Here is a 6,000-nt window from a genome sequence, read left to right as displayed (position 1 = left end):
AAGCACTAGCAACGGGGTGATGTGAAAGTAAGCGATAATATGAGAGCGATAGTAATAGTAGCACAACGGCGGTAATAGTAATATGAGAGCAATGGCACCAGAAAATAGTTGATACTACTTCCAATGTCATGTAGAACAAGTATATGATGATGAAAGATGGACCGGGGTTCCCAGCTATCTACACTAGTGGCAACTCTCCAATAACAAGTAACAAGTGTTGGGTGAACAAATTACAGTTGGGCAATTGATAGGAATCAAAGCATTAAGACAGAACATCAAGATCATTAATCATGTAGGCATGTTTTCCATATATAGTCGTACGTGCTCGCAATGAGAAACTTGCACAACATCTTTTGTCCTACCGACAGGTGGCAGCCGAGCCTCTAGGGAATCTACTGGATATTAAGGTACTCCTTTTAATAGAGTACCGGAGCAAAGCATTAACACTCCGTGAAAACATGTGATCCTCACATCACCACCATCCCCTCCGGTTGTCCCGATTTCTGTCACTTCGGGGCCTTTGGTTCCGGACAACGACATGTGCATACAACTTGTAGATACAATCTCAGCAATAAGTATAGAGCTTAAATCTAAGATCATGCCACTCGGGCCCTGGTGACAAGCATTAAGCATAACAAGATTGCAGCAACAATAACTTCACAAACTTTATAGGTAGACTAATCATAATGTATCATCCATCGGATCCCAACAAACACAACACCGATTACATCAGATGGATCTCAATCATGTAAGGCAGCTCATGAGATCATTGTATTGAAGTACATGGGATAGAGAGTACCAACTAGCTACGCTAGAACCCGTAGTCCATGGGGGAACTACTCACGGAGCATGATGGAGGCGATGGCGTTGATGGAGATGGCTTCCTGGGGCACTTCCCCGTCCCGGCAGGGTGCCGGAACAGAGACTTCTGTCCCCCGAATTGGAGTTTCGCGATGGCGGTGGCGCCCCTGGAGTCTTTCTGGAGTTTCGTCAAAAGGTATCGAGTTTTTAGGTCGAAAGGGCTTATATAGGCAAAGAGGCGGCGCAGGAGGGGCAACATGGTGCCCTCCCCATAGGCCGGCGCGGCCAGGGGCTGGCCCGCGCGGCCCTATGGTGTGGGGGCCCCGGGGCCTCCCCTCCGACTCCCCTTCGGTGTCTCGGTCCGTCTCGGTGAATTATGATGTTTGGTCTTCGTTTCGTCGAATTCCGAGAATATTGCCCGAACAGCCTTTACGGAACCAAAAACAGCGAAAACGAGGAACTGACACTGTGGCATCTTGTTAATAGGTTAGTTCCGGAAAACGCATAAAATCATCATAAAGTGCAAGCAAAACATGTAAGTATTGTCATAAAATAAGCATGGAACATCAGAAATTATGGATACGTTGGAGACGTATCAGCATCCCCAAGCTTAGTTCCTACTCGTCCTCGAGTAGGTAAACGATAAAAATAATAATTTCTGTAGTGACATGCTACTTACATAACCTTGATCATACTATTACAAAGCATATGAGATGAATGAAGTGACTCAAGGCAATGATTTATAGTTGCTAACAAATAGATAACATATAGCAAAACTTTTCATGAAGAGTACTTTCAAGACAAGCATCAAAAGCCTTGCACAAGAGTTAACTCATAAAGCAATAGATTCAAAGTAAAGGCATCGAAGCAACACAAAGGAAGATTTAAGTTTCAGCGGTTGCTTTCAACTTTCAACATGCATATCTCATGGATAATTGTCAACATAAAGTAATATAATAAGTGCAAACAAGCAAGTATGTAAGAATCAATGCACAGTTGACACAAGTGTTTGCTTCTAAGATGGAAGGAAGTAGGTAAACTGACTCAACATAAAGTAAAAGAATGGCCCTTCGCAGAGGGAAGCATTGATTGCTATATTTGTGCTAGAGCTTTGGTTTTGAAAACATAAAGAGAGCATAAAAGTAAAGTTTTGAGAGGTGTTTGTTGTTGTCAACGAATGGTAGTGGGCACTCTAACCCCCTTGCCAGACAAACCTTCAAAGAGCGGATCCCATTTCATTTTTATTTTTGTGTGGCACTCCTTCCAACCTTTCTTTCACAAACCATGGCTAACCGAATCCTCGGGTGCCTGCCAACAATCTCATACCATGAAGGAGTGCCTTTTTTTTGTTAATTAATTTGGGACTGGGAATCCCATTGCCAGCTCTTTTTGCAAAGTTATTGGATAAGCGGATGAAGCCACTAGTCCATTGGTGAAAGTTGCCCAACAAGATTGAAAGATAAACACCACGTACTTCCTCCTGAGCTATTAAACATTGACACAAATCAGAGGTGATAAATTTTGAATTGTTTAAAGGTAGCACTCAAGCAATTTACTTTGGAATGGCGGATAAATACCATGTAGTAGGTAGGTATGGTGGACACAAATGGCATAGTGGTTGGCTCAAGGTTTTGGATGCACGAGAAGCATTCCCTCTCAGTACAAGGCTTTGGGCTAGCAAGGTTATTTGAAGCAAACACAAATATGAACCGGTACAGCAAAACTTACATAACAACATATTGCAAGCATTATAATACTCTACACTGTCTTCCTTGTTGCTCAAACACTTTTACCGAGAAAATATCTAGACCTTAAGAGAGACCAATCATGCAAACCAATTTCAACAAGCTCTACAATAGTTCTCCACTAATAGGTTTAAACTACATGAAAAAACTTAATCATGATCTACTTGAGAGCTCAAAACAATTGCCAAGTGTCAAATTATTCAAGACAATATGAGGCATTTTCTGTTTCCAACCAAATAACCATAAGTGATGTAGCTTCCAACTTTTATCATTGAACATTAAAAGTAAAACGAAGAACAAGTGTTCATATGAAAAAGCGGAGCGTGTCTCTCTCCCAAACAAGGATTGCTAGGATCCGATCTTATTCAAACAAAAACAAAAATAAAAGCACATAGACGCTCCAAGTAAAGCACATAAGATGTGACCGAATAAAAATATAGTTTCAATAGAAGAAACCTGATAAGTTGATGAAGAAGGGGATGCCCAAGGCATCCCCAAGCTTAGACGCTTGAGTCTTCTTGAAATATGCAGGGATGAACCATGGAGGCATCCCCAAGCTTAGACTTTTCACTATTCTTGATCATATATCATCCTCCTCTCTTGACCCTTGAAAACTTCCTTCACACCAAACTTCTCATAAACTTCATTAGAGGGGTTAGTACTCAAAAAACTTGAATTCACATTGGTCCTGTAGTGACACATTGCAAGAACTCAATAAAACATTAGCTACAGCTCTCCACGTCTAGAAAGCCTTGCTTAAAGTCCGCAAGAGACAATGCAAAAAACAGAGACAGAATCTGCCAAAACAGAACAGCCATTAAAGACGAATTTAAAAGAGGTACTTCCGTTGCTCAAATCAGAAAACTCAAAACTAATGAAAGTTGCGTACATATCTGAGGAACACGCACGTAAATTGGCATAATTTTCTGAGTTACCTACAGAGAAAACAGCCCAGATTACGTGACAGATAGAAATCTGTTTCTGCGCAGAAATCCAAATCTAGTATCAACCTTCGATTAGAGGCTTCACTTGGCACAATATTGCAATAAAATAAAGATAAGGAGAGGTTGCTACAGTAGTAACAACTTCCAAGACACAACAAAACAGTAGCAAAATAAACACATGGGTTATCTCCCAAGAAGTTCTTTCTTTATAGCCATTAAGATGGGCTTAGCAGTTTTAATGATGCACTCGCAAGAAATAAGAGTTGAAACAACAGAGAGCATCAAAAAGCAAATTCAAAACACATTTAAGTCTAACCCACTTCCTATGCATAGGAATCTTGTACACAAATAAATTCATGAAGAACAAAGTGATAAGCATAAGAAGATAAAACAAGAGTAACTTCAAAATTTTAAGCATATAGAGATATGTTTTAGCACCATGAAAATTTCTACAACTATATTTTCCTCTCTCATAATAATTTTCAGTAGATTCATGAACAAACTCAATAATATAACTATCACATATAGCATGCTTTTCATGATCCATAAACACATAATTTTTATCAAGCTCAAAAATAGTGCGATTAAAACTTTCAAACACACTTTTATCAATAATATAACAAGATGGTTGATCAATCTCAAGAGATATGGGACTCATAGATAATGTCAAGACCTCTCCAATCCCATTTTCATTAGTAGTACAATTAATATTATCAAGTAACATAGGACCATCATCAAGAGCTTTATCATTAACATTTGCTACGCAAAATTCTTTAGTACCATGCATTTCGACATCGGGCACAAACAAAGCATTATCATAAGATTTATCAAAGTAGCATGGATTATCATAAATAACGGTAGCATAATTATTGTCGCAAGTTTTACTCATAGGGAATATTTCAAGAGAATCCACAGGAACATAACATTCAACCTCTTTCGGTAAGCATGGAGGACAATCAAATAGTGTAAGAGATAAAGAGTTACTCTCATTAGAAGGTTGGCATGGGTAGCTAATCCATTCTTCCTCCTTTTGTTCATCACTCTCCTCTTCTTTTTCATCCAGTGAGCTTTCAGGTTCATCAATTTCTTCTTCCACAGATCCCTGCAAATTGTGAGTGCATTCTTGTGCATTAATGAGTCTCTCTTTATAATCAATGATATAAGGATTATCAGTGTAACTTTCATTGCAAAAATTAAGGATAGAAGAGACATAATATTTAAGGTCCTTACAAACAACACAAGTTTCATAATTTTTAACCATGAAGGATTCTATCTTAGAGGCTCCCATAAATATGACAAATTGTTCTACCTCTTCAAACCCAAAATGAATATAGCTATTACGATTATAGTTCTTAATTAAAAATTCCTCACTAAAGCCACATTGAAATTTAAGATGTTTAGTGTCCCGTTGAGAGCAACAGTTTATATCATGACGTTTAAGCAAGATTTTAGCAATTGTATTCAATTTTTCTATCACATCACCCATCACTTTTCCCGCACTTGATTCTCTATAATTATTATAATATTCTATAAGCTCCAAGTAGGTTATGTGTTCTCCCATAGCAACAGTTTTTAATTTTTCGGTTTTTCAAATTTTTATGGATTTTTGGGTATATAGGGAAAATAAAACAAGACAAAAAGAAACTAGACAAAAATAAACTAAGCAAAATAATACTAGACAGAAATAAACTAAGCACAAATAAACTAGACAAAAGTAAACTAAGCAAAACAAAATAAGACAAAAGAAAAACAGAGAGAGAGAGATAGAGTGTACTCCCCAGGTGAACTTATGAGTAGAGCTATGCCTCCCTGGCAACGGCGCCAGAAAACGGTCTTGATAACCCACAAGTATAGGGGATCGCGGCAGTCTTCGAGGGAAGTAAAACCCAAATTTATTGATTCGTCACAAGGGGAGGTAAAGAATACTTATAAGCCTTAACAACTGAGTCGTCAATTCAGCTGCACGTGGAAAAGCACTAGCAACAGGGGTGATGTGAAAGTAGCAGTAATATGAGAGCAGTAGTAACAGTAGCACAACAGCAGTAATAGTAATATGAGAGCAATGGCACCAGAAAATAGTTGATACTACTTCCAATATCATGTAGAACAAGTATATGATGATAAAAGATGGACCGGGGTTCCCAGCTATCTACACTAGTGGCAACTCTCCAATAACAAGTAACAAGTGTTGGGTGAACAAATTACAGTTGGGCAATTGATAGGAATCAAAGCATTAAGACAGAACATCAAGATCATTAATCATGTATGCATGTTTTCCATATATAGTCGTACGTGCTCGCAATGAGAAACTTGCACAACATCTTTTGTCCTAATAGCCGGTGGGAGCCGGGCCTCTAGGGAATCTACTGGATATTAAGGTACTCCTTTTAATAGAGTACCAGAGCAAAGCATTAACACTCCGTGAAAACATGTGATCCTCACATCACCACCATCCCCTCCGGTTGTCCCGATTTCGTCACTTCGTGGCCTTTGGTTCCGGACAGCGACAT

Source organism: Lolium rigidum, chromosome 2 (genome assembly GCF_022539505.1).
Source record: "Lolium rigidum isolate FL_2022 chromosome 2, APGP_CSIRO_Lrig_0.1, whole genome shotgun sequence".
Lineage (NCBI taxonomy): Eukaryota > Viridiplantae > Streptophyta > Magnoliopsida > Poales > Poaceae > Lolium > Lolium rigidum.
Note: the sequence above shows the minus strand (reverse complement) of the source record.